General features: G+C 48.6%; 1 protein-coding gene and 1 long non-coding RNA gene across 4 annotated transcripts in view; one reads left to right on the forward strand and one right to left on the reverse strand.

The window, feature by feature from the left end:
* Window positions 1-2,835, reverse strand: part of SNX10 (sorting nexin 10) — a 55,269-nt gene extending 52,434 nt beyond the window's left edge. For 2 of the 3 annotated variants that reach the window (XM_054020113.1, XM_054020112.1), the window contains exon 1: window positions 2,759-2,818. The gene's annotated coding sequence lies outside the window, so the exon portion shown is untranslated. Of the gene's footprint in view, window positions 1-2,758 lie in introns of all 3 variants that reach the window. The other variant, XM_054020111.1, reaches the window with a different exon arrangement.
* Window positions 2,836-2,961: 126 nt separating this feature from the next.
* On the forward strand, window positions 2,962-20,528 carry LOC128831033 (uncharacterized). Its single transcript, XR_008443727.1, has 3 exons — window positions 2,962-3,155; window positions 14,919-16,319; window positions 17,405-20,528. It is a non-coding gene; the product is annotated as an uncharacterized LOC128831033 (long non-coding RNA).
* Window positions 20,529-21,076: the final 548 nt, after the last annotated feature.

Genomic DNA, 21,076 nt, shown 5'->3' on the forward strand with positions numbered 1-21,076 from the left:
GCATAAAGCAGAGAGGACAAGCTGCTTTTGGAACAATTGTTCCTGATCAGTTAATACACAAAAACAATCTGAAACAACTTTCAAGTGTCAACAAGCCCTGAGAGAGACCGTGGAAGGTAAAGATAATATTTACCCAGCCACATCACAAAATCAGGGAGCAAGAAGAAACCAGAAAGTTTATAGAGGATCCGACTTAAGCATACTATTTCATGTACCACAAGGACAAAAAAGACATGACATTTTTCCACTGGGATGGCCTTAACGAATTGTGGGCAAAATGCACCTTAAAAAAAAAAAAAAAAAAAAAAATCACATAATTCTAATGACTATCTTTTTCAAACATGCACTTCAAAGAAGATATTATTTCAGCCATCACAATCTCGAAACAACTAGATCTAGGAAGTAATACTTGTAACTTTATCATGTGAAAGTGGGAACTTCTTCTTTCAGGTTGTAAAGAAGCATTAATCTCTAACTCTAGCATTCATGTTGCCGCCAAAGAGGAAGAAAATGGGGGTTTTAGAATACACAAGCAAAATTTCAGTGGTGGCTATCGATTAACTGCCATATCTGGAACTTTGGACTTCTCCTCATGAACTCGCCTAGAAGTAGTATAAACACATGCAAGTAATACAGCTGCATTATTTATTATTTAGGCATATAAATTCAAAATCTATTAAAATTCTGGCAGAATTTCTTAATGAATTTTCAGTCTTATGAACAGTTGTGGATATATTATATGTCATATTAAAACAAACTAATATTAGGTGTTCAGTACTGAGTTTATAAGAAAATGACAGAAAAGTGAACAACACTGTATGAATTTGTGAAAACCAAAATGGCTATTTAAAAAAAATCAAGATGGGAAAGAAGAGAGCAAAAAGTTGTGGGTGGAGGCAAAATTCAATGGGGGGGAGGGGTTTAAAAAGTTATGTTATAAGTAGTTATGAATATATTTGTCTATCCATCAGATGTCTCTGACATAAGATTATGAGCTCTTTGGGCCAGGAACTGTCTTTTTGTTCTCAGTTTGTGCAGTGCCTAGCACAATGGCCCTGGTCCATAAGATGCTACTCTATGCTCCCAGATGCTACATTAATAACAATTATAATATTTTTAAGGGGCCTGATTCTGATCTCATTTATGCTCCAAGTCTATTTACACTGATGGATGTGAGGGTGGAATAAGGGTCAAGCTGTATGCGATCTAGTGCCCTAGTGACATGGATACACCACTTACAATGTTTTTAGAAAAGCTCAGAGGAATTAAAGCCTTATTTGATAAAGCTGGGCATAATGCAGTACATGACTTCTTATTTATAGCCAATGGCAGCAGTTTATCAAAGAAAAAAAAACCTATGACGTCACAGTAACAGTGTTCTGTGTGATATAATTTTGCTTAACAGTCTAGTACAGGGAGAAATGATTTCTCTGTTGTTACAATTAGTACTTTATACTATACTGGAGAAGCAAGTCCTGTGATAGCTAACAAATTTGCAAGAAAGGCATATTCTGAAAGAGAATCAGTAATAGTTTTATACCAAATGTGGGATCTCAAATGGAAGAAGTCCCCAGTATACATATAACAATCACACCCTTGAGCACATACTGCAATAGTTCAAATCTAATTCATTTACCTATGTTTCATTAAAAAATAAAAAAACCTACATCCCTTCACTCCAGTAAACCCCAAACCAGTGGCCCATTCTGCAGGAACTAGGTCTGGCAATAACCACTACGCACTGATCTATACTACTACTACACAGTAGTGCCTTGACTGTGTTACAATATGGTTTGCTTTTCCTGCAGGCACAAGACCAAATCCTGTTGCAACTTTGGTACAATTATTGTATCATTTGCCCCAAACCATATTGGCTGGGTCTGCACTAAGATTTTCTTAAAATCTCCCACCCATTGCACTAGCTAGCACTAATATTGCTGGTGAGAGTTCTAGCCTAGACCTGTGGCTAGCTTGGCTCAGGGGATCCCCCCCTCACGTAACTTAGTGGTATGAATACAAATAGTCAACTTCCACGTTTTCCCTCACCCTTGCTACTGCAACAGGGGGAGAGCTACCTAAAATTGCCACGGTAGGCCTGGATTTGAAGAGAGAATACCAGAGTATATAGCCCATGGCACCGCATATGACCGTCCCTATTAAGTGGCAGAGGTGTGGCAGCGGTGCATTAACATCCACTCGAACACATATCAAGAAACTCATTATCCCTTTCGGCGCTTCAAAGACCATTAACTCAAGACAGTAATTGCTTGTCGATAGGGGAACTGCTAAAACTGACCGGCGGCCCCTGGTTCTCGGCAGCAGCTCCAGCTTTAGTAGGGGAGCCAATGATTCCCGTCCTAGGCCACCCTAAAGCAAAGGCTGCTCCCTTGGACCCAGACGGTTGTGAACGAGGATTCCCTGTCTCCAAACCCCAACATCCCCATCCCCGGCTGGCGCTGAGCCCCAGACCCAGGCTACCCGGTGCATCTGCCTCCTCCCCACGGGGGCACGAGCGCCTCAGGGTGACAGCCACCAAGTGCCGGCCCTGGCAGATCAGAGAATGAAATGACCCCCCCGCGGGGCCATGGAGCCCGCCCGCCGGGACTGCAGCGAGGACGCGCCCGCCGGATAGCGCAGCTGGGGCCCCTACGTGCCCCGCTAGCCCCGTCCACTCGGAGGGGCAGCTACCAGCCTCCGCTCGGAAACGAAACCCAGCTCCGCCCCGCTCTCGGCCAGCAGCCGCGCCTGCCCTACTCACACCAACAGCGGCGGCTCCCGCGCTCCGCCCGCTCCCCAGCAGCGGTGTCGGCACGGGCTCGGTAGACAGCAGCCCCGCCACAGCCGCTCTCCTAGCCTAAGGCAGCCGTGGGCGGGGGCCCGGCGCTCATGTGACCCGCAGCGGGAGGAGCTGCGGCTGCAGCGAGGGCACGTGGGTGGGGAAGCACACAGGGGAGGCCGTGGAGCAATTGCTGAGCGCTGCTGGGGAGGCGGGAAGGAGGACAGTGATCTGCGCTGGAGGCGGATGGGGTCTGCTGGGCACTGGCGTGTGCGGCTGCACAGTCTGACACGCCATCCTGCGGCGGCTGGAGCAGCACAGCTGTGCTTCCTGGGGGGTCACAACAGGTGCCTCTGGCTGGGTTTCCTGTGTGAATCAGGTAGGGTGACCGCACAGCCGGATATTAGGGGCGTTGTCTAATACATGCAACTATACCCCCCCCCCCCAAAAAAAAAGTGTCCTGATTTTTCACTTTTGCTATCTGGTCACCCAATCTGATTTAGCATAAAGCAAAGTTCAGTACTGGTGAGCTCTGTGCAAGCCAAAAGCTTGTCTTTCTCACCAACGGAAGTTGGGCCACTAAAAGATATTACCTCACCCACCTTCTTTTTAAAACAACCCCTTGATATTATTCTGCCCTCCACTCTGGTTGCCTAACCACCCATTTGAGGATCCTGCTTCTTGTCTGCAAAGCCGTAAATAGGCTAGAGCAGTCGTTCTTAACCTTTACTGCAGCTTGCACCCCTTTGGTTCTCAAAATATGTTCTTGCGCCCCTTATCAAAAAGCGTTGAAGTAGTTCAGTTCTTTAAACCTAGATATATTTTTAGTTTGTATATTACAGTAATCGTTAAAAAATGTACAATGTTAATAAATACATAGGTTTGGTGAAACAAAGTAGTTGTACTTACGTGCCTGTGCTTAATTTGTGTTTTTAATGATTTACCTTCTAAAAAAAATTGGCATGTCTCGCACCCCCAGAAAGGGCATCTCGCACCCCAGGTTAAGAACCACTGGGCTGGAGCCTAGTTACCTGAGGGTATGTGAAAATGCAATTAGACACCCATGACTGATGCTGCTGCAGCAGATGTTTTCAAGGGGACAATAAGGCTGATGGACCCCAGATTGGGGACAGGTACTCTCAGCTGTGGAATTTATTGCCTCCATAAATTTACAACCTCTGGAGCCTGAGTTTTGTCATCTTAAGGGCATCATGCAAGGCTTATCTCCTTCAGCTAGCCTTTTGCAGAGCACTTAGTTGTGAAATGGCCAGTTAGGTGCCCTAGGTAGAGGTCACCTATATTTTATTTCTGGTGAGTTAGGCCCATTTGGGGGCTTAGAAGTACATGGGACCACAACAGACTGGCAACCATACAGTGTACCAGACTGTACCAGGCCAGGTTGTGACAAACAGAATTAAGGAACAAAAGATTTTCTATCTTAGATATAAAATAAATGACCCAAGACTGCAGATACCTTCATATGTAAAGATTTCACTCAGGCATAGTAGCGCTCTGAATCTCTCAAATGTATCAAGGCAGAACATCTTTTCTTCTAGGAGTCTGGCAAATCAAACTTCCCTTTATTCCCTCTACAAGAAAAGTTGGATTTTTTAAGTCTTTTATTTAAGAAAAAAAAAGTTAATTTAAGAGAGACACATCCAGCTCATTTTAATTTAAATATAGATTTTGGGAAGGAATGCATTCTGAGTCCAGGATGGCAACAGTAGTGGCTGTCAGTGAGGAAAGGCAGAGGCAAGCCGCAAAAAACACATTTCAGGAATCTACCCCAATTGTTACCGTAGATGTTGTAGTCTAGCAACTTCTTTAAAAAGAGGGAGGGATAGCTCAGTGGTTTGCGCATTGGCTTGCTAAACCCAGGGTTGTGAGTTCAATCCTTGAGGAGGCCATTTAGGGAACTGGGGTAAAAAAAATCTGTCTGGGGATTGGTCCTGCTTTGAGCAGGGGGTTGGACTAGATGATCTCCTGAGGTCCCTTCTAACCCTGATATTCTGTGATTCTATTCTAAGGAAAACAATGAGTAAGGAATTCAGATGGGCCCATAAGCCAGTGATCAGCTAAGGCAGGGGTGGCTAACCTGTGGCTCCTGAGCTGCATGCGGCTCTTCAGAGGTTAATATGAGGCTCCTTAGTACCTAGGCCCGGATTCCGGGGCTGGAGCTATAGATGCTAACTTTCCGATGCTCACTGCTCAACCCCAAGCCCTGCCCCCACTACACCCTTTATCTCAAAGCCCCTTCCCCTGAGCCTGCCATGCCCTCGCTCCTCCCCCCAATAGCCTCCTGCACAGGTGAAACAGCTGATTGCGGGGAGAGGGGAGAGTAGGTGCTGATTGGTGGGGGCTGCTGGCAGGCAGGAGGCACTGGGGAGCAGATGGGGGGCTGCTGGCATATTACTGTGGCTCTTTGGCAATGTACATTGGTAAATTCTGGCTCCTGCTCAGATTGGCCGTCCCTGAGCTAAGGGGTGCGAAGTATAGTGTAGAGTCCAGGGACTTGGTAAATCATGCCTTGCTGTTCTCATGTCCTTTTGGAATGTTTTTCTTGTAAGGATATTAAAATAGCAACTACTTGCATCTTTAGTATTTTTTACCTAAATCACACACTGGATTGCTGTCTATTAGAGTTTACAATAGTTTATTGAAACAACGTTGTGTGAAAATGCTGGGGGGAGGGAGGAGTTCTCAGGTGCAGTGCAGTAGCTTTACACCACATTCTAGTGCAGTGTAATCTCTCCCTAAAACCATCTTAACCAACCCACAGAGATCACCCCAGTGTAAGGGTGATCCTCCAGTGCTGACAACACAATACAGGGACTCTTACTCCACTCTCTTTCCCTACTACCATATCAGGGAATACAGGACATGGCCTGAGAACACCCATGTGTGATGTTGCAGTCCATATGCTTTATGGAAATATGCTTATGAATATGACATAACTGGTATATGCTTTATGCTAAATACCCCTTGTATGGTGTCATTAGAAAACTTGTAATTTACTAAGTGTGTTCATCCTATTAGTTTGCATGTGTTATTTCTATATCTGGAGTTAGGAGAATAAGATATACATTTGTATCACTAATGTAAACATATGAAGAGAAGGCCATTAAGGGTGCTCCAGAAAAAAACAGTTACCATTTCCGTAACTGGTGTTCTTTGAGATGTGTTGCTCATGTCTATTCCACAATAGGTGTGCGTGTTCGCCACGTGCACCGGTGCTGGAAGTTTTCCCCCTAGCAGAACCCGTAGGGGGGAGCGCCCCCCCCAGCCCCTGGAGTGGCGCCTGTCTGGCACGGTATAAGGGGAGCTGCGGGCTCCCCCCACCCTCAGTTCCTTCTTGCCAGACAACTCTGACAGAGGGGAAAGAGGGTGGGATGTGGAATAGACATGAGCAACACATCTCAAAGAACACCGGTCACGGAAAAGGTAACTGTTTTTTCTTCGTCGAGTGATTGCTCATGTGTATTCCACAATAGGTGATTCTAAGCTATATCTGTTGGAGGTGGGTAGGAGTTCACAAGTTCCCAGGACGAAGGACAGCCCTGCTGAACCCGGCATCATCCCTGGTCTGGGGGACGATCGCATAGTGCGAGGTGAACGTGTGAACCGACGACCACGTGACGGCCTTACAAATGTCCTGGATGGGGACATGGGCCATGAAGGCAGCCAAAGAGGCCTGTGCCCGGGTCAAGTGTGCCCTCACAATGGGTAGTGGGGGGACGCCCGCCAGCTCATAACAGGAACGGATGCACGAAGTGATCCAATTGGAAAGCCGCTGAGTGTAAATCGGCTGGCCCCTCGCGCACTCAGCCGAGGTGACAAACAGTTGTGAGGACTTTCTGAACAGCTTAGTCCACTCAAGGTAGAAAGCCAGAGCCAGCCGCACGTCGAGCGTGCGGAAGCGGCGTTCCTCACTGGATGCGTGAGGCTTGGGGCAGAGGACCGGTAGAAAAATGTCCTGACTCACGTGGTAGGCGGAGACCACCTTCGGGAGGATACGGGGCGTGGACGGAGGTGGACCTTGTCCTTATGAAAGACCGTGTACAGCAGTTCAGAGGTCAAGGCCCTGAGCTCCGAGACTCACCTGGCCAATGTGATAGTAACCAGGATGGCCACCTTCCACGAGAGGTGAGACCAGGAGCATGTGGCCAGTGCTTCAAACGAGGGCCCGTGAGACGAGCCAACACCAGGTTTAGATCCCACTGTGGAACCAGAGGTCTAGAATACGGGAAAGACTGGCCTTAAGGAACTGGCGAGTCACAGCATGAGAAAACACCATGTGTCCTTGCACCGGCGGATGGAAGGCCAATATGGCCGCCAGGTGCACCTTGACGGACGAGGGCGCCAGGCCCTGGGTCCTCAGGTGGAGGTAATCAAGGATAAGCTGGATCGGGGCGGTCACCAGGAAGACACCGTGGTCTGTCGCCCACCTAGAAAACCGGGATCACTTCGCCAAATAAGTGCAGCAAGTTGAGGGCCGTCTACTTTCAAGGAGGACACGCTGAACTTGCTCTGAGCACGTCCTTTCCTCTCCACCTAACCATTGAGCAGCCACGCCGTAAGGTGAAGAGCCGCTAGGTTGTGGTGGAGGAGGTGGCCTGGTCATGTGAGAGCAGGTCCGGGCGGAGCGGCAATGGCCACGGCGGAGCTACCGCCTGGCCCGTGAGGGTCCCGTACCAATACTGCCTGGGCCACGCCGGGGCAATCAGAAGGACTTGGCCCTTGTCCAGCAGGGTCCTGGAGAAGATCAAGTCAATTAGAGGGAAGGGGGGGAAGGTGTAGAGAAGCCGGCCTGACCAAGACCGGGAGATAGCGCCCCTTCCCAGCCCCTCCCCCCCAGACCAGAACTCCAGCATCGCCGGTTCTTCCGAGTCGCGAATGGGTCCACCTGGGGAGTTCCCCATCTTCGGAAGAGCCAGTGGGCTTCTTTCAAGTGGAGGAACCACTCGTGTTGCGAGGAGAAGTCTCTGCTCAAGCGATCTGCCCTCTCGTTGCGGGCGCCCGGTAAGTGGAAGGCCTTCAGGTGGATGTTGTGAGCTATACAGAAGTCCCACAGCCTGAGGGCTTCGAGGCAGAGGTGTGGGCCCCGCCTGGCCTGTTGATATAGAACATCAAGGCCATGTTGTCTTTGAGGACCCTGACTACCTTGCCCTCCAAGTGCGAGCGGAAGGCCATACGCGCCAGCCGCACCGCCCTGAGCTCCTTGACGTCTTTATGTGTAGGGTCAGGTCCTGAGCCAGCCACAGGCCTTGGGTCTGAAAGCCCCTCACATGGGCCCCCCAACCCAGGTCCGACGCATCGGACACCAGCTCCAGCAACGGGAACCTGTCCCTGAACGGGACCCCTTGGAGCATGTTGTTCGGGGTGGACCACCATCGCAGGGAGGTAATCACAGCGTCCGGCATGGTGAGGACCTTGTCCATCCTGTCTATGGCCTGGGAGAAATTCGAGGCCAACCAGAGCTGGAGGGGCCTCATCCTGAGTCTGGCATGATGGACCATGTACATGCACACCGACATATGACCCAAGAGCTGCAGGCAAACCCTGGCTGTTGTCACTGGGAACCGAGCCGATGAGACATTTCAGTGTCTTGAACCTGTCTGGCTGGAGGGAGGCCCTGGCCGACACTGCATCCAGGAGCTCCCTGATAAATTCTATGCATTGGACCGGGACTAAGGTGGACTTGGTGTTGTTTACCAGTAGGCACACGGTGGTGCCCGTGGACAGAAGGAGTGCCATGTGATCCCTCACCTGCGACCAGGAGGTGCCCTTGACAAGCCAATCGTCCAGATAGGGAAATATCTGTACCTCCCGTCATGTGAGGTAGGCCACTACCACCGACATGCATTTTGTAAACATTCTGGGGGCAGTGGACAGCCCAAACGGGGAGGACCGTAAATTGGTAGTGATTCTGTCCCACCACAAAACGGAGGAAGTGCCTGTGCCCCTCAAATATGTGGATGTGGAAGTATGCGTCCTGTAGATCGAGGGCAGCGTATCAGTCCCCGGGATCCAGGGAGGGGATGATGGAGGCCAGGGAGACCATGCAGAACTTGAGCTTCACCATGTGCTGGTTCAGACCCCGTAGGTCCAGTATGGGCCTGAGACCCCCTTTGGCCTTCAGAATAAGGAAATAGCGGGAGTAGTATCCCTTGCCCATGAACTCTTCAGGCACCGCCTCTATCGCTCCTAGTTCTAGGAGCCGCCCCACTTCCTGCTCGAGCAAAGCTTCGTGCGAGGGGTCACCCAGGAGGGACGGGGGCGGGGGGTGGTTGGGCAGGGAGGAGGTAAACTGGAGGGTGTAACCCCGGGAGATGGTGTTTAGGACCCATCGGTCCGAAGTGAGCTGAGACCATTCCAGAGGAAAGCACACAACCGGTTGGAGAAGGGAAGCTTTATTGGGGTTGGATCCCTGATGAGGACTGGCAGATTGCCCCTGAGCATCCTGTCAAAATCGCCTTTTCTCCACCTGCTTGGCCTCGGAGGGTCCAGGCTGAGGGGCAGGCCAAGACTGCCTGTGAGGGCATCTCTTATAGTCCCGTTGCTTCTTATGGGTGGCCTTGTACTTCGGGAGGGCGGCCGGGGTCGGAGTCTGCTGCGGCTTGAACTTAGGTTTTACCGGAGCCGGGATATAGAGGGTCGTGCGGGAGTCCTTCATGCCATACAGCCTTGTATCTGTTTCCTCTGCGAACAAAGCTTTCCCATCAAACGGGAGATCCTACATGGAAGATTGCACCTCGCTGGAGAGCCCGGAGAGCAGGAGCCATGACACCCATCTCATGGACACCGCAGAAGCCATTGAATGTGTGGCCGTGTCCGCAGCATCAGAGGCAACCTGCAGGGAAGCCCGAGCTGCTGTTGCCCCCTTCCTCCACCAGCGCCCTGAACTCCTTCTTATCGCGCTCCTGGAGGGATACCTCCAATTTAGGCAGGGAGCCCCACAGATTACATTCGTACTGACCCAAGAGGGCCTGATGGTTTGCCACTCGTAACTAGAAGCTCGACGACGAATACATTTTTCTTCTGAAAGAGTCCAACCTCCGAGAGTCTTTGTTCTTTGGGTTCAGTGCTGGCTGACCCTGTCGTTCCCTGTGGTTGACCGACTTGACCACCAGGGAGTTGGGCGCCGGGTGGGTATATAGATATTCATGCCCTTTATGTTGTACTTAAAGTACTGCACAGGATCTTTTCAGGGGGAATAAGACAAAATGCCACATTTATTAGTAATACATGTATTCATTAACACTGTATCATATGCATATAATATATTACACTTACACTCACACACACACATAAACACGCTCCGTCTTGTTGTTACCAATTAGTTGCTCCCCTTAACTTCACTGGCCAGGTGAGTTAGATGGGGGAGGGGGTGGAGCCGGGCTTCTGCCGATCCGGATCGATGCTCCCATGTTGACAAGACGAGACCCGGGGTCCTCTGCAAGACACCTCACTTTTATAGCAGCTTTCCTCTTATGCAAATCTATACCAGATTCAAACTCTGTGTCTGTGTCCATTGGTCCTTTGTGCTGCTTTCTTTTGAGTGTTGTCCCAATGCTGCAAAGAGGGTGTTTCCAAAAGAAGGTGCTTGCTTCTAACCCCCGAGGCCCTCGTATGTCTGCTTGTCTTTAATGAGCCCACTTGACACGTTTTATTGTCCTTGGGTCTGGCTCCCAGCCCCTCTCCAACAGTTGAGGCTGTCTGGAGGTGCTGCCTTCCATGCCTTGCTCATCCACACCTCATTCATTCAACAGGGCAATTGATTAAGAGTGGGTGGGGAGAGCTCTTGTTCTACTGCTAGCAAAAAGAAATTTTTCTTCTATCTTATTCTATCCTTAGGGGCTATAATATTATACCAAGGGCAATGCAAAGTTTCTAAATGAGGCTTTGATACAAAGTCACATGAAAACAGAGGTCACAGGTGGGTAGACCCACCACAAGGTTATATGAAGAGGCACAATGTAAAGTCATATGAAAATTATCAGAGATTGATCTACATTGTGTGGGTACAAAGTACTTGCGTTGTGCCTTTTTTGATATAGGGGCCAACAAGGCTGGTGTCTGGCACTGGGCATTTGAAATTTTAACCATCCCTTCATGGAGCGGCAAGGCCACCCTACCCGGTGCTGATGGGGACAACACGTTGAACAGGGAGTCCGAGGGCTCCTCCATCTCCTCTGTCTGGAGGTGGAGGCTTGCTGCCACCCTCTTTAAGAGCTTTTGGTGGGCCCTGAAGTCCTCCTGTGGGATGGAGGGAGGCGGGGCCGCAATCGCCTCCTCCGGGCAGAGCAAAGTGGCCGGTGCAGTGCTTTGAGTGTCAGCTGGCACTGGAGGATCCACCACCTGGTGGGACTCCGGGCACGGTACCGAGGACGAGCGTCCCACCAACTCCTTTGTTGGGGGTCTGGAGAGGGAGGCCGATGATGCTTCCAAAGCTCCAGCCACCAAGCGAGCTCCCACCGGGGGCTGCGCCGGAGGCCACGGTGCCCGCTGGTACCACTGGGCTGGCCATGATGCTCGGTGCCACTGCACGTGCTGTGGCACTGCCAGGGCCAACTGTCCAGGTTGGCCGGTCTGACCCGTCGAAGGACGGCTATGAATGGAGACAAGGCTGGTGTAGGATCCGCTGCTGTCTCTCGACCAGGAGGAGTGGCAGTGCTGGGATTTGCGACGGTCACGGGACCGCGATCTTGACATGGAGGACCGGTACCGACGGTAATAGCTACTCCATGAACGGCCTCAATGGGCGGACCTGCGACGGCGAGGCCCCGGTGATCGACGCCCGGGGCTGTGGTGGCTTGGCGGAGACTTGGAGCAGGAGCCCAAGTGGGAACGGCGTAGACGACCGTGCCATGACCGACTGTGGTACCCTCTCCGGGACGAGGACCGATGACGACATCCACCACGGTCCCGTCGATATCCACTCTCTGAGGAGGACCGGTGCCACAAATCCCGGATGGACGGAACCCAGCCCGAAAGTCTGTTCGGTGTCTAGGACGATCCACGTGGACTCTGCCCCGAGTGGTCGCTGGGCGGTGATCGGCCTCGGGAACGCTCCCTCCATCAAGATCAGTACTGAGCTGGGGGCGACTGCAGAGATCCCAGCGGCAGCTTGCCTCTGAAGTGTGGGGCCGACCTCGGCGGTGCTCTGGGCACCGGCATGGACAAGACGTCCCGGGCCGCTTGGAGGGTTTGGGCGTGGACGGCATCTGGACATCCGGAGAGGCCTGTTCCGAAAGGGCCGGGCTACTTTGCTCTATGTGAGTAGGAGGCCTAGGGCCCGGTGGGGATCGGGGTCAGCGTTGACTCCATTAGAATGGCTTGGAGCCTAATGTCCCTCTCTCTTTTGGTCCGAGGCTTAAACAATTTGCAAATCTTGCACCTCTCGCTGATATGGGTTTCTCCCAAGCAGCGCAGACAATTTGTGTTGGGGTCACTTCTTGGCATAGAACGTCAACAAGAACTGCATGACTTAAATCCTGGGGCTTGGGGCATGCCCCGGCCCAGGCTCACTGACTAACTAAACTAACTAACTACAGGTACTAAACGAACTAATAGTCCTGGGGACGAGCTACAGCAAAGGTGAAGTAGAGCACTTCTGATGCACCTTCACTGGCAGCAAGAAGGAACTGGGGTGGGGGGAGCGCGCAGCTCCACTTAAACCGCACCAGGCAGGCGCCACTCCAGGGGTCTGTCACTGTGAGGTGCTTACATTTGGACATATATGTTTACATTTGGACATATATGTATTAGTGATGCTGTTTTAATATTATGATATGCAGTGGTGTTGTTGCTGTATCGGTCCCAGGATTTTGATGGGACAAGGTGGGTGAGGTAATATATTTATTGGACCAACTTCTGTTGCTGAGAGAGACAGGCTTTTGAGCCTTACACAGAGCTCTCCTGGTTTGGGAAAGGTATTCAGAGTGTCACAGCTAAATACAAGGAGGAACAGGTTGTTTAGCATAAGGTGTTAGCTAGGGTTACCATATTTAACAAATAAAAAAAGAGGACCCTTCACGGGGTAGCCCATTTCCCACCCCCAGCTCCACCCCAACTCCGCCCTAACTCCGCTCCCTCCCACTCCCAGCCACGCGAAAAGGGCTGCCCGAGTGCTACCGGCTTCACAGTTTGCCGGGCAGCCCCCAGACCCTGCGCCCTCAGCCGGCGCTTTCCCAGCGCAGCTGGAGCCCGGGAGGGGAAGCGCCCAGACAGGGGCGCAGGGTTTGGAGGCTGCCCGGCAAACCGTGAAGCCGGTAGCGCTTGGGCTTCAGGCAGCCCCTATGCCTCTGGACCCTGCGCCCCCGGCCGGGCACTTCCCCTCCCGGGCTCCGGCAGCGCAGGGTCCGGAGGCATGGGAGCTGCCCGAAGCCTGTAGCGCTCGGCTCTTAAATAGAGCCGAAGAGTCAGGGGAGGAGCAGAGCCGCCGCGGCCGGAGGCTCTGCTCCTCCCCTGACTCTTCGGCTCTGTTTAAGAGCCGAGCTGCCCGAGCGCTACCGGCTTCGGGCAGCCCCCATGCCTCCGGACCCTGCGCCGCCGGAGCCTGGGAGGGGAAGTGCCCGGCCGGCGGCTGGGGTCCGGAAGCAAGGGGGCTGCCTGAAGCCCATAGCGCTCGGGCAGCTCGGCTCTTAAACAGAGCTGAAGAGTCAGGGGAGGAGCAGAGCAGCCGCGGGAGGGGAAGTGCCCAGCCGGCATTTTCCCGGACATGTTCAGCTTTTTGGCAATTCCCTCCGGACGGGGGTTTGATTGCCGAAAAGCCGGACATGTCCGGGAAAAAATGGACGTATGGTAACCCTAGTGTTAGCACATATCTACGCCCCTTCATTTTCAGTTTAAACCAAGTTTTACCAAAAAATTCCTGGGTTTTACAAAAAGTATTATTCATTTTTTTTTTTCTGATTTTCACCCTACTTTTATATCATTCAAATATATAAAAAATAACTTGTTTTATTAAGAAAATATAATACCTTGCATGAGATATATGTATTATGATAATACATTAGTCTGTGTGTATATGCAAAGCTGCCTGTTGAAGTAAGGCTATGTATTAGTCTAGAAGATACACACTATAAACAAACAGGCAGGCACACAAGCTCTGAAGTGCGTGTGCTTCTGAATGTACTGATGAATTTCACGCCCAGCACGTACACATTTCAAGCTGTTTGCAGATAACAGTTTAAAGATTTGACACACTAAAATGGGAAGAAAACATATTAGAACATGTATTAGAATATGTTTCAGAACATAAGGAAGTATTCAAAAGTTTAAAAAAAAAATAAAAACAGGAGAAAAGGATGAAGTTGAGTGTATGCACTGCAAATGGTGTGGCCCAATTATTAAATGTAAATATTTATGGGCTAATAGTTCTAAGTCTACAACAGTAAACTGTTAGAACTTTTCATTTGAATAAACAATTTGGGGATTAGAGATATATTGTTTTTTAAACTCAGAGGTGACATTGTGTTTTGAGTTCTGTTTTAGTTCTGCAGCAAACCACACTGATGAACAGAATTCAAAGCATTAATCTACTGAATACTTTTTCCCCCTGTCTTTACATCCACCAATATAAACCCCAATATTTACCCAGAAAAAAATTAATAGTTTTTTGCCCTGATTTTCACCTGTTTTTGTTTTTGCGGTAATAAACACCGATAAATTCCCAGGAAAAATTAAATAAAATAAAAACTGAAAATGAAGGGCCCTACACATATCTCATGGGACCATTAAAGGTGAAGTGGCCCGTTAACACTTCTCCAGTCACAGGGGACAGAGGGAAAAAAAAGCTGGTGGGGTTTTTAGTGATTCTGCTTCAGTTTGCAGTAGCATTAGCAAGCAAGCTTCAGCACTGCTGCACAGCCCAGGCACTGGGATGTGGTGTGGAGACCTTGGCCTTCAATGGGTTCTGCATGCTATTGTCTTGATTGTCTCACCAGCAATGCGCAAAAGTGCTGCATCTTTGTCTGCCCACTCGTTACAACCTTTTGCCCCAATGGACAAAATGGCCAACAAGGATGAGAGAGTATCAGGGGGTAGCCGTGTTAGTCTGTATCTACAAAAACAATAAAGGATGAGAGAGTGTGACTAGTTGTGCATGACCTAGTACCACTTTAAACATCTCTTTGTGCAGGTCTCCTATAGCTCAGCCATCAAACTCAACAGAGACTCCATCACTGAAGGCAAGAGATGAGTTGTGAATTTAATTCTGAATATAGGGAGGCCTGGGATCCTTTGATTTCTTATTTAGTGTTTATATAAAATATCTCATCTTTCCAGTAAGACATTGAATTAGAACAAGTTCTAGGGGGAAACTATGTTGTATGGCCTCAGACAATAGAAAGAAGATGGTTATTATTAATTTGAATGACAGTAGTACGCAGAGGTTTCAATCATATTGAGGTACCATTAGGTCAGGCACTGTGCAGACTCTTAGGGACAGATGTGAACAAAGGTGACTTCATTGTGATTACTTATGGAGCAACATGCTATCCAGAATGAGTAAAGGTATGAGAATCTGGGCCATAGCAAGAGACACTTCCTGCCCCAAAGACCTTTCAGTGGATGTAAACAGTGTAATACCCAGCTTGTGTTTACATCAACCTTTTTTTCTGAAAAATGTGCTGTTATTGCTAAAGCTGATGCAGTGTTAGCAATGATAGGAACACTAGGCAGGATTCTGGCTGGCTGCTGGCATTTTAAATCACTGCATCCTCTAATCCTGCTCGGTGCAGATTTATATGATATGATGGTGTAGTGGGGCGGCTGCCCTACCCCCATGTGAGTGGGGGCTAGAGTAGGCCAGAGAGGCTGCTGCCTGCGCAGCCTATGAAAAAAGGGCTTACTGGGGGCCAATCAGAGCCAAGATTGGAGACAGCTAATCAGGGCTCGGCTTGGCCCTATATAAAAGCTGTCCAGGAAGAGCAGCGGGCAGTCTGTCCCAGATCTTCATGGGGGGAGGTCTGTCTCCAGAGCAGGAGACCAGCCCCTTGGACAGAGTAGGGCTGGGCAGGCTCAGGGGGAGCGCAGTTGGGCTCTAGCCCAATACCTGCCATACTGAGGGCCCTGAGAGAAAGGGCCTAGAGGGTGTGAGGGGCCAGAGGGGAAGTGGCCCAGGGACAGTTGGACAAGGGGAGAGAAGGAGGGCAGGGAGGCTACCACTAGAGGGTCCCTGGGTCGGGACCCAGAGTAGTGAGTGGGCCTGGGTCCCCCCCCCCTTCTCCCTTGTACTGCACCTGGCCATGCAGTAGGGTGGCTGAGACAAACTACAACTGGCCCTTGAGACAAGGGGCTAGACTTTAGAGGTTGTGGTTGGCCACTGAGGCCAGCGTGAGGACTCCTGAACAGCCCCCCTCTCCCCCCCCGAAGGGGGTGAGGATGGACTAAGGGCACTGCCGGAGGGCAGTGGCTTGAAAAGGGCGACGCGGGCTCAGATGCCAACCGAGGGCAAGACGACGGACGGGACACTATCAGGAAGGGGTGCTCCACTGGACAGAGCTAATTCCCAGAGACAACCAGCAGGAGGTGCCAGGTGGTGAGTCCCAACCCCATCACAAATGGTAAAAGCACCGATGTTCACCAGCATCTTGTCTACATGAGGGCTCCCAACTTTGCCAAGTACTAGGGAACTTTTAGTGAAGGCCAGTAGCAGAGTCCACATGGGTCAGTTAGTGTACAACACCTTAATGTGAAATAAAATTTACACCCCTCTGGTATGGACTAAAGCACTGTGTAGACAAGCCCTAACACTGGACAGGGACACATAGTTACGTACACTAGCTATAGGCACAATTTTCAGGTTTCAAGTCAATTTTTTTAATATGGCTTAAATAAACCAGAAATCTCCTTGAGACCGGTAATCCCCTACTGGCCACTTGTGAGTCATTTGGTCTGATTTTCTGCCCTTGCAGTAGATTATTCTGGCAATAGTAGTTTCAGTTTGGTGATTCAGGCCTGTAGTAAAAAGTCTGCCGGCATAGCTATGTCAATTACAAGTATGAAAAAAATCACACCCGTAACCGGTGTAGCTGTGCCAGCAAAAGCCCCAGGTCGATGCCGTTATATCAGCAAAAAAGTCTTTTGCCAGCTTAGTTTATTTCATTCAGGGAATTGGTATAAGCTATACTGGGTAAATGAACCTGGAATTAGCTGTATCTCCACTAAGCAGTTTTGCTGGTATAGTCTAAGGCATGGTCTACACTTAAAAGTTTTACCAGTATAACTATGTTGGTTGGCAGTGTGACTTTTTTTTTTTTTAAACTGATACAGTTATATTGGTAAATGCCCTAATGTGGACGCAGATATATTGGTATAAAGGTGACTTATCAATATAGTTATTCCCCTTCCCATACAGGAGTAGCTACAGGAGTATAAAGCACCTGTATACTGCTATATCTGTAGCCACACTAGGGGTTTTGTACCCTTTTAACCATACCAGTGTAGTTAATGTGGTACAACTTTCCAATGTAGACATATAATCACTTCTTTCCTGAAGTGGTTAAAATCTCTTAGAACTTAAGACACTTAAAGAAAAGTGTTTTTCACTTGCAGCAATTGTTCTTCAAGTACTACTTTCAGTATTTACATGTTTTAATGTAATTTATTTTATTCCTCCTCCAGATTTTTATATTCTGTCTCTCATTTTGAATTGGAACTGTGCACTACATCTTGCTATAAGGACAGGGATTGCAGACATTTTCCAGATGGAACAGAGGTTGGAAAACATCAAGACTAACTCAGATGACTGTATGAAGTGAGCTACAGAATGTACTTGTGAACTATACAAACTTTCCTATAGGACTATTTTGCTCTTTCATACTCGTATGCTATAAAACAGGGGTGGCCAACCTGTGGCTCTTCAGAAGTTAATATGCGGCTCCTGGTATAGGCCCTAACTCCGAGGCTGGAGCTACAGGCGCCAACTTTCCAATGTGCTCGGGGGGGGGGGGGGGGTGTGATCACAGCTCAACCCCTGGCTCTGCCACAGGCCCCGCCCGCACTCTACCCCTTCCCGCCCCCTCCCCTGAGCCTGTCGTGCCCTTGCTCCTACCCTCCAGAGCCTCCTGCATGCCATGAGACAGCTGATCGGGAGGTGCGGGGAGGGAGGGGGAGGTGCTGATCAGCGGGACTACCTATGTATTACTGTGGCTCTTTGGCAATGTATATTGGTAAATTCTGGCTCCTTCTCAGGCTAAGATTGACCACCCCTGCAATACAGGGTTCATGGAGGGTACAGTGTTTGTGGAGTGGAAGACCTCACCAGGATCTCATTGATGAGTTTCCTCAACAAGGGGGGGATGGGTGGGGTTTGGCTAGCATTCTGCTTTCAAACCTCATGGATTCCGAGGGATCTCCAGGTAAACACACGTGACCAGTCTATCCTACAGCTTTTGCCATTGCTACTATCCTGCACTGGTGGTGAATTGTGCATCCTGTTTTTGCCAGTGTAGACCACACATACCTATTTCCAGCTTTTGGCTGGTGGTTCCAACTTTATATTCTGTTCTTCAGCCACCACCAGCTCAGGCTTTTGGCTAGCTGTGGATGAGTGGGGGCCATTGGCTCAACCTGCATTCCTTCCTTCTCCTGCCAGCCAATCAGGCTGCCCTCAACTCTTTCATGATCTCCAGTGAGAGACTCAGAGGAGGTTGGAGGAAGAGCTCAGAGTAGGAACCACTGACCTATGCCAAGGAAGGGAGCCATGAGCTCAACAGCAAAAGTAGGAGGAGCTGCTGCAGCTGCTAAGTAAGGGGCCCCGCCTAGCCCATGTGGGTTCACATGGGGGAAATGGTGGTGGGAAGGACTGAGGGGGCTGGAGGGGGAAAAAAACTGAGGGTTAGGGGGAAGGACTAAGGCCCAGATGCTCAATGGTATTTAGTCACCTAACTCCCATTAATGTGAGGTAGGTGCTTAAATATCTTGCGGATTTAGGCGTAATAGAGAAGAAGAAGAGGGGGACTTAATGGACTGTAGGGAGGGATAGAAGTGGAGGAGAGGAAATTAATGCAGTTGGAGTTAAGCAGAAGACAACTGTATTTGTGGGCAAGTTTTGCATGGGGAATACTTGCAGCAATATTTAAAGTTTGCATAAAGGAAGCAACTGTTCTTCAAATATCACTATTTTTGTCAGACTTTTTGTACCTATGACAGATTTTGCATAGACACAACTGCCTAAAACTGTCTATACCAAGATTTTTGTGACATTCTCTCATAAGTGTAGCCCCAGCAGTCATAGAAATGCTGTAGACCAGCTGGTGGTGTTTTTAACCACCCCTTTTCCAACCCACTGTGTGAAGGGCTTGTCTACATGGGGAAATTGACCAGCAAAGCTGTAGCAGAATAATTATAATTACTCCACTCAGAGTGACCTGAAGAAGAGCTCTGTGTAAGCTCAAAAGCTTCTCTTTCACTAGCTGAAGTTGGTTCAATAAAATATTTTACCTCACCCACCTTGTCTCTCTACTATACTGGGACAAGCACAGCTACAACAACACTGCATCTACTCAGAGTGGTTATTCTGGAAAAGGTCACTTTTATTCAGGAATAAAATAATATCAGCAAAGATATCACTATGCCGGTCATTTTCCCCATGTAGAAAAGTCCTAAGTATCACAGTGGTTAAAATGTCACTGTTGTCAGGTGTGATGGCTGGGCGCTGAGTGGTGTTGGGGGAGGTCAGACTCAATGATCTGGTGGTCCCTTCTAGCCTTTAACTCTGACTCATTAGCACCTTGCCTGTACTGTCATTGTCCCTTCAATTGTGTTCTATCAGCGTGAATCCCATTCACCTGAAAAATGCCACATTAGTGCCTGGTTGATCACTTTACAGGATCTCGCTCATATGCACCAGTTCATATATGGGCAAGCTGTACTTTTGACCTTGCCCTCAATAACAAACACAAACACATATTCAATAAAAACCAAAATGAAAAAAACTCTCCTGTAAAATTTTGCCCTTTGAGAGAGAGGGAATCATATATGACAAATATTAATCTATTGTTCTGTTTTTTGTACCGTGCCTAACACAATAGGGTCTTGCTCTGAGACTCTGACTCCTAGGCACTATAGTAATACAAAAAAAAAATAGTAGTCACACTGCTTAATGCATTTCTGGAAAGCCTGCAGATATGGTCATCAGTGGTATAAGAATCTGAATAGAAAAGAATGTAGTAGTTTGTTTAACTCAAAGGAAACCTTGTCAAATGCTTTATATTATTTATTACCGTTCAATAGCTGAAAACACTTTCCCTCACCAATTTTGTCCTTTGCGTTTGGCAAATAGTGATTTATGTTGTTTGTTTTCAGTTAAACAAGCATGAAACAAGCAGGACACATTTGGTTTATTCCATGTGTCCTACTAATATATATATTTTTATCCTATTTTCAGACATATACAAAAATAGAAGGAAGGAACTGAAAGCAGTTGGATAATATTGCTAACCACAAAGTAACTAATTCCATCAAACTGTTCTGATAGATAATCTCATATCTAAAATTGCCAGAGGCATGAAGCTGTTGGCCTTGGTTTGTCCTTGTGTGCGTTTGTGACTGGGGGAGGATTTTGAATAGGACAGAGGACAAACAAGTTTTTAAGATTCACAGTCACTAGGAATTCTAATGACACAAATGCACCCGACTCAAATTACTTTTTCAAGTGAAACACCATGTATGTTTAAACAGTAACCCAAAACTTGCAGTCTTAAAGCTGACCTGGTTTAGAAATAAAAGAGTTTGTGTGTTTGTGGCCTGTTTTGTTTGCCTTATTTTTTTTTAAGAGCATGAAAGGGGGTTGTTTTGGTTTTTAAAATCTGCTTGGGTTTATTACATTAAGAATTCTGATCTTATGTATCCTATTATTCTTGGATTACTCCATGGAAGTCTTGATAACTAGTAGGAATATGAACCACTACTTTGAAGAGAAGAAACTGAGCAAGGGAGAGAGGAAAGATTGTTTAATGAAAAAATAGGTGATCACAAAATCAAGTTAACTCAAACAGCAGACAAACACTTTGGGAAAGATTCAATATCCCTACCTCCTCCACTGAGAGCTATGAAAGCTCCAACTCCAGCTCTCTGGTACTCCACAGAGTTCTCCAGCAAAGAGGGAAGATGAGCGATGATATTCTCTGTTTGTTTTTGCAGATCACTTTTAACAAAACCACACACACAAATACTGAGTTGAATTGTATAGATTTCTTGGTTCAAAAGTTGTGACCATAGTTTGTTAAAGTGGTGGCTTCGGTGTGGTCAATTCAGTGCCATAAAAGGTGGTGTGGAGGATGCAGGACATAA

Source organism: Malaclemys terrapin, chromosome 2 (assembly GCF_027887155.1).
Source record: "Malaclemys terrapin pileata isolate rMalTer1 chromosome 2, rMalTer1.hap1, whole genome shotgun sequence".
NCBI classification, from domain to species: domain Eukaryota; kingdom Metazoa; phylum Chordata; order Testudines; family Emydidae; genus Malaclemys; species Malaclemys terrapin.